The sequence below is a fragment of the Euprymna scolopes genome, chromosome 18 (assembly GCF_053919585.1).
Source record: "Euprymna scolopes isolate OS-2025 chromosome 18, ASM5391958v1, whole genome shotgun sequence".
In the NCBI taxonomy this organism is placed as follows: Eukaryota; Metazoa; Mollusca; class Cephalopoda; order Sepiida; family Sepiolidae; genus Euprymna; species Euprymna scolopes.
In genome coordinates, this window is record NC_136499.1 from 60,866,255 (window position 1) to 60,875,826 (window position 9,572).

General features: G+C 35.6%; 1 long non-coding RNA gene across 1 annotated transcript in view; it reads left to right on the forward strand.

Annotated features, from left to right (window-relative positions):
* Positions 1 to 7,289, forward strand: part of LOC145297906 (uncharacterized) — a 41,030-nt gene extending 33,741 nt beyond the window's left edge. The window contains exon 2 of the long non-coding RNA XR_013870350.1: positions 6,704 to 7,289. This is a non-coding gene — a long non-coding RNA (uncharacterized LOC145297906). The remainder of the gene's footprint in view (positions 1 to 6,703) is intronic.
* Positions 7,290 to 9,572: the final 2,283 nt, after the last annotated feature.

Sequence of the window (9,572 nt, forward strand, 5' to 3'; positions counted from 1 at the left end):
CCAATTTTGACTTCAAAACATGCCTTGCTTTGGGCTCAAATCAAACTAAAAAGTTTGACGCATGTCCAATTACCTACGTCTAAAATTTAAAGAGTTCAAATCCAAAATTGGCGAAGGAGTTTGGTAATGCTTTCAAAGGTCAAATCGTTGAACTTTGATGCCATGAAAACCAAATTTCTAGTCGAAAATCGATTATAAAGATTTCCCCAAATGTGAAATCTCGAGTCTGTTGACTGAAAATTAACAAAGTAGTTTGGTAGAGAAATGTACACAGACAGACACACACACAGACAAGTTCACTTTTATATTTACACTAGCAGTTAAGCCCGCCTATGCTTGTATCCTATGGTCCGTTCATAACTTTATTTATATATATATATATATATATATATATATACATATATATATATATATATATATATATATATATATATATATATATATATATATATATATATATATATAGTAATTTATAAAATATATATGGCGATTAAGCTACACTGAATATTCGGCGTTTCATCCACTATAGGATTCGTCAGGATTATGCGCGAATTCTGTGGTTGTTTCTTGTTTTTATATATGTTGAGGATTTTTAGTTAACCAATCAGCTTTCTAGTATCCATCGCGCCCCTTCCTATCAGCCAATGGGCATGCATTTTATCGGACAAAGGATCTGTTTTAGAAATAGGTTAGTGGTTTAAGGTAGACGTTTTTCTCCCTTTTTATATATATATAAATATACCTATGTGTACACACATACATGCACATATACATACACACACACATATATATATAATATATATATATATAATATATATATGTGTGTGATCGTTTATGTATATTCATGTTTATTTAATTTATTTATTTGTTTGTTTTCTATCGTTATTGTTAGTTTTAAAGCTATTTTGTATCGCTATCCTAGAGTAAGTTTTATTTTGTGAACACAGTTGTTTGCTATTTCTCGTCTACAGTTTAATAGATTTGGGGGTTCTTTAAAGTACAGGATAGCAAATTTTTCATGGAGGCATAATTTACATGGGTCGTCTAAATGTCTGCATGTGGTAGCTTGTCTTATAAATTACTAACTAGCTCTACCTACGTATTGAGCACTTTTGAAGTAAATACTTAAAGTTTACGCGTAAATCTATACTTTCGTATATTAAATTTATGTGAGTAAATGAAGTAGTTTTATATATATATATATATATATATATATATATATATATATATATATATATATATATATAAAAGTTTGACTCATGGCCAGATTACCTATATCTAAAATTTAAAGTGTTTAGACCTAAAACTGGCGAAGGAGTTTAGTAGAGTCTGCAAAGGTCAACTTTTTCAACTTTGACGTCTTGGCAGCCACATTTTTTCTGAAAAACTGATTAAAATCTTGCCGCATGTCTGAATATCCTTTATGTAAAATTTTAAAAATTTAGACTAAAAATTGGCTGAATAATGTGCTAGAGACTGCAAAGGTAAAATCTTTTGAACATTTACCGCGTGGCAGTCAAATTTTTGCTAGACCGATTAAAAAGCTTGACCTATGTTTGAATACACTTTATATAAAATTTCAAATGACCATAAAATAACTGAATAATTTGGTAAAGACTGCAGAGGTTTTTTTTAACTTTGACCCAAACTTTGATCCCTTAACGTTTATTGTTTTGGGATCAAATCAAATTAAAAACTTTGATTAATGTCACAGTAACCTACATCTACAATTTCAAGTGCTTAAACTCAAAATTATCGGAGAAGTTTAGTATAGTTTTCAAAAGACAAATCGTATAACTTTGCCCAATTGATAGCAAAATTTCTGGTTGAAAACCGATTAAAAAGATTTTCCCAAATTTCAATACCCCTTATCTCGAATCTGTAGACTGATTATTGACAAGTAGTTTGGTAGGGAAATGTATACACACACACACTCGTACGGAAAATTCCACATTTATATATACACTAGCAGTTCAGCTCAGCTTTGCTCGGGTCCTATGTACCGTTCATAACTTTATGTGCATATGTATAAATATATATATATATATATATATATATATATATATATATATATATATATATATATATATATATATTAAAACGTTTGACTCATGTCCAGGTAACCTACATCTAAAATTTCAAGTGTTTAAACCTAAAATTTGTGGAGGAGTTTGGGTGAGTCTGCAAAAGTCAACTCTTTAAACTTTGACTGTTTGCCAGTCAAATTCTCGCCCCAAAATTGACTTTTTTGCTGCATGTCCGAATACCCTTTATGAAAAATTCCAAATGTTTAGACCCAAAATTTGCTGAATAGTTTACTATAGACCGCAATGGTAAACTCTTTTGAACTTTGACCCCTAAAAAAGCTTGCCCTATGTCTGAATACACTTTATGTAAAATTTCGAATGTTTAAACCAAACATTGATTGAGAGTTAAAATTTTTAAAAACTTTGACCCCAATTTTCTCCCCTTAACATTTATTGTTTTGGGTTCAAATCAAATTAAAAGTTTGATCCATGTCCATGGAACCTACATCTAAAATTTCAAGTGTTTAGACTCAAAATTGGCGGAGGAGTTTTCAAAGGTAAAATCTTTAAATTTTAACCGCTTGACAGCCAAATTTCTGGTTGAAAACAAATTAAAATATTTTCCCGAAATCTCAATATCCCTTGTGTCAAATCTTGAGTTTGTAGACTAAAATTGACAGAGTAATTTGGTAGGGAAATGTACACACATAGACACACACACCAACAGTTTCACTTTTATATATATACTAACAGATCAGCCAGGCTTTGCTCGGGCCCTGTGTACTGTTCATAACTTTCCCTACTTGTGAATACACTTTATGTAAGATTTCAGGTTTAGACCAAAATATTTCTAAGTAATTTCGTAGAAACCAAAGAGGTCAATATTTTTAAAACTTTGACCCTAATTTTACCCCTTAATATTTATTATTTTGGTCTCAAATCTAAATACAAAGTTTTACCTATATCCAAGTTACCCACATCTAAAATTTCAAGTCTTTAGATCAAAACATTAGCGAAGGAATTTAGTAGAATCTGCAAAGGTCAACTCTTTCAACTTTTGGCAGCCATCTGATTAAAATGTTTGCCGCATGCCTGAATACCCGTTATGTATAAATTTCAAATGTTTAGACCTAAAATTGGCTGAGTAGTTTGCTAGACACCGCAAAGGTCAAATCTTTTGAACTTTGACCCCTTGGCAGCTTAAATTTTCGAACCAAACGGATTAAAAAGCTTGCCCCATCCCTGAATACCCTTTATGTAAAATTTTAAAATGTTTAGACTAGAAATTGGCTGAGTAATTTGGTAGAGACCGCAGAGGTCAACTTTTTAAAAAATTTGAACCCAATTTTGTCCTCTTAACATTTATTTTTTGGGCTCAAATCAAATAAAAAAGTTTGATTCATGTCTAAGTAACCTACATTTAAAATTTCAAATGTTTAGAGAAGTTTGGTAGCGTTTTCAAAGGTCACATCGTTGAACTTTGACCCCTTGACAGCCAAATTTCTCGCCGAAAACCGATTATGAAGATTTTCCCAAATCTCAATACTCCTTATGTCAAATTCCGAGTCTCTAGACCGAAAATTCACAGTTATTTGGTAGGGAAATGGACAGACAGACAGACAGACAGACACACACACATTATATATATATATATATATATATATATATATATATATATATATATATACATGGTGGGCGGGACAACTTACTTATTTGGCATATTAAATTTAAATAAGCAAATTACTCTGCCCCACCCGTTTGGAGGTAGAATCAAAAGATCAATTATCTGCATTTTTAATTGTCGGTGGTCGGTTTAAATAAAATATCTTACACCTCTCTATTATATTATTGGGGGTTGGTAGGAAAATCATTAAAATACCAATCATTGAACGGGAACTAGTCGGCTCAAAACATCCGACTACGAACTCTAGATTACGTAGTCAGTTAAAAAAGAAAAAAAAATAACCACTCCGAGTCACACTTCTGAAAATAATTCTAAATCCCGATTCTCCATCTCCTGACTGCATATAAAAATTCATATCTTATATCTTACTTTCCAAACATTATCACTTGGAGTTTACACCGTATTAATCATCAATATATTCTTGTAACAATGTCCAGATGCAGTTGCGCGAAAATAATGTAAGAAACAGCATTTTTCTACATTAGGCTAGAATAAGCATAAAATAGTGGAAAATTCCATTAGAATTAAAAAAAAAAAAACTGGATTTAAGGTTGTATGTCAGGATATTACGTCACAAACGGTAATGACACGTAGTAATTGATCAGATGTTTTGCTTTCTCCTGGTGCTACTTTCATTCTTGTATTAAAGACGGAAAGAAGAAAAAAATGACAGAATTGTTGAACTCCGACTATTTTGTACTGTCATTAATGTTATAACTTTCACAATCGCTGTAAGTAAGAAATATAAGACAAAAAAAAAAAAAAACAATGAAAGAGAAAAAAGAGGGAACGAACTACTACTACGTGTCATCAAAGCCACGGTGCTGAAGGACCCCCCCCCCCCAAAAAAAAAAGAAAGAGAGTGGACAAATCGTGTCTGTTTGTAGATGTCCTCAAGCTGTATACCAGTTTAGACGTTGATTTAAGTCGACTCTTAAAAAACGTGCAACGAACTCGCCACTGGAACTTTGTCATGTGGTATACATTTCTTATATGATATCATATTCTTTTTTTTATATATAGAAATCGTTTCAAACAAGGCATGAAACCACTTGATATAAAAAACTAAAAACATTGCTTCAAGATCAAAAATTAACCAACGATAAGTGTTAGATAAATATATTCCGACTAAGAAAACAGCAATTCTTCCCTCTTTGTCTGACTCGTTACCCATGGAATGTGTGAGTTACGAGACTGCCGAAGGTAAAATACAACTCTTGCAATCCAATAACGCGTTTGACACTAGATCTTTATAACATAGTAGGCTGTTTTCAACAACACCGTTTTTACTACTCATCTCCGGAAAATATGATCACCACTGGAACTTCGTTTAGTAGTATACTTTTCTTCAATAACATGGCTTTCAATACCAATGTCTATCGCTCAATGGGTTTTGCTTTATTTTTTTTTTACTGATGACAAAGCACATTTCTCACATGTGGATTATTAGCATACATACTCTTGTTCTAGCGTGCACTTGTCCTTTCTCACGGTTAGGTTCTGTGCGACAAACAGGGACGAGTCCTTTTGTGGCTGTAACCAGGTAAGTGAAAATGCATACGTTAGATCCGTCACCACTATCGCTAGTCAAAGGCTGGTTGGATGATTTTCCGGCTCCAAAAGTTATTTCACGCCTGATGCAATCCTCTACCTGTATAAGAACCAAATACGTCTTAAAATGGAGAACTGTTCCAGAAATTAGGAGAAACTGTAAAAAGTACCCTTTCCTGCATTTCCTCTTTCTCACAGAAGAAATGTAGAACGTCTATCTGCTTCATCGTTATTTTCATGGCTCGACTGAACTTCTATCTATTGTTCCCCTTCCGGTAGAACATTCAGAGCAAACACTCGTCTATATAGAACAGCTGTCAACACATGCTTTTATTCTCTGTGTTTAAAACAAAAATTCTATGAGCAATTTTTTCTAGAATTACTCGTCTGTTCAACACAATACCGAGGGACTGCTTCCCATCTGCCTATAACATGATCACTTTCAAGTTCAATGTGAAGAAAGTCTTGTTGAGGCATCCTCATAAATAATCAAACATTACCGATCATGACGGTGTTATCTCACCGGCTATTTGATACCCAGTAATACTTATCCTCGAATGGTATTCGGATCTTCATAAATGGTGAACCCCAGTCCCAGTAATTAAAAAAATATATATCCACCACGCTTTTCAGGTTCTAGCTCATGTCCGCTACAAGTTATAGATGTGACAAGCCCGGTCTGGATGATTCGTAGGAATCAAAAAATTAGTCTCCATAATTGTGACGTGACCGCCGCCGGGAGTGGCAGGGCTCCCGATCGGGGGGAGATTAAGACTCCCGAAACACTTAAGAATGCCGGACAACTATGCTTCTGTTAATTGTAAAGCATTATTGCGTGCTCGGGCAGCGGCGCCCGACCTTGCTGAAAGAAAGAGTCAAGTTATGATTTATTTTCTTGTAAAACCGACATATACATTTTATTGTTTAGTGGAAAAGTAACAATTTGATGTTTTGAGAACATAACAAAATATAATTTAGTTTCTAAGGCCAGACGAGGGGTACGAGTTAACCTCTCTGATAGTGAGAACCGAAACTTCGAGCCTTCACAGAATCGCAGGCACACACGCAGGGGAATCGGGAATTCCCCTGCAATGACGTAACCAGCGGTGATTGGTCTAGACGGCAGCCCTACCTAACCCATCGCATCACTATATAAGCGAATTCTCGCGCCAAAATCAGTCAGTTGGGGCTGAGTTTTGAGCTAATCTTATCCTAATCGAAGAGTCGTCGCCACCCCCTTCTCTACCCGTCCATCGCTAGCGCCAAAACTAAAAGTAATTAAATCTAATTGGGACTCAAGAGTGTTTATTGAAAATCAACCACTGAACAATCGTATGTAAGTGTATATCAACTTTGTATATCGAACTTGAATTAACCAAATAGAATAGAGATATCTGAGTCTACCTTTTATTTACGTGCATTAAACTCTATTCCCTTCCAGCGTGACACGGCATATCAACCCGAAAGTGAAATCGACACTGACCAACCCTATTAATGAGATCCTGCTGCGCCGAGAGAACTTGCGGAGAATTCCCTGTGAAGGACGATCACGACGCGTATGTGACAAGGAATTCTTATTTAGGGATCGCTGAGGGTTCACTACTGGTTTCCGGTGACCCCGGAAAGGTCACATTTGGTGACCTGTGACCAAGACACTTCACATAATGCTACACATTGATGTCTGCAATGAATGAATAAGTAAATAAATAAAATCAAAGGTTTTCAATGGTATATGCGCATTAACATATTTCAGTGTAATACTCTAAACAATAATGATAGAATACTTACAAACTCAGCCAGGATCGTGAACAAAACCCGAACAAAAGAGTTGACCACATGCTTTTATAGATGACCTCAAGCTGTATACCAGCACAGACACTGACTTGAGTCGACCTTTTTATAAGCCGTACATACATTCTTCAAAAATATTGGGATGAGTTTTAATAAGATTTTCACCCCAAACAAGGCACAGTTCCACTTTGATGTAGGGGGCTACTATCAGGGACATAAATGGCAGGGATACTATGAAGGGAATTGAGCAGCAAGATGTTTGTTCACATTACATTTGAACTTCTGCATGTCAGTACAGTTGGGCAAGCAGGAACTCGGAAGGGGATTCGAGAGTCTAGCAGTTCTGGGGAAGAAACTATTAGATTAGAACGTTTTCATATATGGATCTCTACTGTATAGGGTTGGGACTTGTCGGGTTTGACGGGGGTATTTACGTATTGTAGTTCGTCGTAGCATCTATCATTAAAATACTTGTAAAACAGGCGGTGGGACAGAGGTTGAAGCTTAGATGACAGTTCAGAACCTATCAGGTTGGCGACTCTTTTGAAACCTGCCCAGGAGTGAGAGACTAGTTAGAGAGGCACCAGCCCAAAGGTGATAATAGTATTCCACACATGGGTGAATGGTGGCCTTATAGAGGTACAGAATACTTCCAGGCGTAAGTAACTTTCTAGCACGGTAGAGAGATCCCACCTTCTTTGCAGCAGCCTCGGCTATTCTCTCGATGTGTCTGCCCCAACTTACGTTCCTTGCGAACGTTAAGCCAAGGAGTTTGAAAGAAGTGCTTTGGCATGAACAAATGTGCCGTTCCATCAGAGCTGAAAAGAAAATCCAAACGAAAAACAGAAGGCTTGATAAAGACAATAAAGACCCAGAAGAACAATACACATACGCATTTTGGCATAGGAGAGAACGATTCGGTTCAGCATGCGCAGATAAGAGAAAAATTGGCAGAGAGTACGTACGCTGCATAATGAAAATTTGTAAAACACAACATACAAACACAATTAAGTTAACTGCCATTAATCAACTAGCTATGCATGTGACAACATGCAGCTTTTATATTGTTGATTAGTCACAAAAGAACATAAACAGACTAGACATTAAAGGAAGAAAATTTTGCCACTGTACAGAGTAACATAAAGTAACCAGTGTCTGCCTAGGCTATATCTGCTCAGAGGAACAGGAGTTACGAGTCTCTCAGTAATTAAGCATCAGCATCGTGCCATTACTGTGAGCACCGGGAAGTATTTGATGAGCTTCCAGAATCCAAAACTTATGATGGCACATTAACATCACAAAACAAGGACCAGAACAATCTCCATCACAAAACTGATAAAAAAAAAAAAATAGCAAAAAAACAAAAACAAAAACAAAACAAATGCCCCAAGTCCTTCCATTGCAAGAATCTGGAGGAATGGGCCGACTAAGAGAATGCTAAGAATTTTCTGGGTGAATTCATCTAGATAAAGAAGGCTCTGTAGACTGGTTGAATAAGAATCGTTCAACTGTGATCATGAGAAGATTATAATGACTGCCTAAGATCAAGTCTTGGTATCAAATGTTTTTAAGAAGATGGGTTGTCTCAGTAATGATAAGTGCGTACAGAAGTAAAGAGTGTAAGCCACCTGACAATCAGCTGTGAGGTTCTGCTGGCGGACGGATTCTATATAATTCGACGCAATGTAGCGTGTAAATATCTTTATTAGACCATCTGTAAAAAATTGAATATCGCGGGAAACATTGAAGAACAACTAGAAATACATGTTATTTAATTGGAATTGATTATTGAAATGAGTATTATTTATTGCGGACTATTATCATCATATTTTCTTTGTTGTTGTTTCACGACGTTTCGGCCGACTATTCTTCTGGCCTTTGTCAGGTAGTAACCGCAACGGGATAGGAATTCTGAATCTCCTGATTGCATTCTCAGCAATTACTGCCATCCATAGTTTTTGTCGTCTCACCACGTTTTGGCCAAGTAAACCTCTGGCCGGTTTTGGGTAGGATTCAAACCGCTATCTTTAGACAATTCTAACCTGGAACCATAGGGATTCAACGTCTCTATCCATGCACCATGGTCCCCGAAGGGTGATCACGGTTGGATTTTTTGGTCTTAAAAATCCACGTTTATTTTTTTATCTAATCTTCCATAGTCGGGTCCGTACCGTACCTGACGAAGGCCAGAGGAATGGTTAGCCGAAACGTCGTGAAACAATAACTAAGAAAAGATGAGGATAATAGTCCGCAATAAATGAATTAATAACTGGAAATAAGTCATACACCATCAACTATGATTATGCAATTTCTATTGCTGCATATCTAGAAAACGTTTCTATTGCTGCATATCTAGAAAACGTTTCTATTGCTACATATCTAGAAAACGTTTCTATTGCTACATATCTAGAAAACGTTTCTATTGCTACATATCTAGAAAACGTTTCTATTGCTACATATCTAGAAAACGTTTCTATTGCTACATATCTAGAAAACGTTTCTATTGCTACATATCTAGA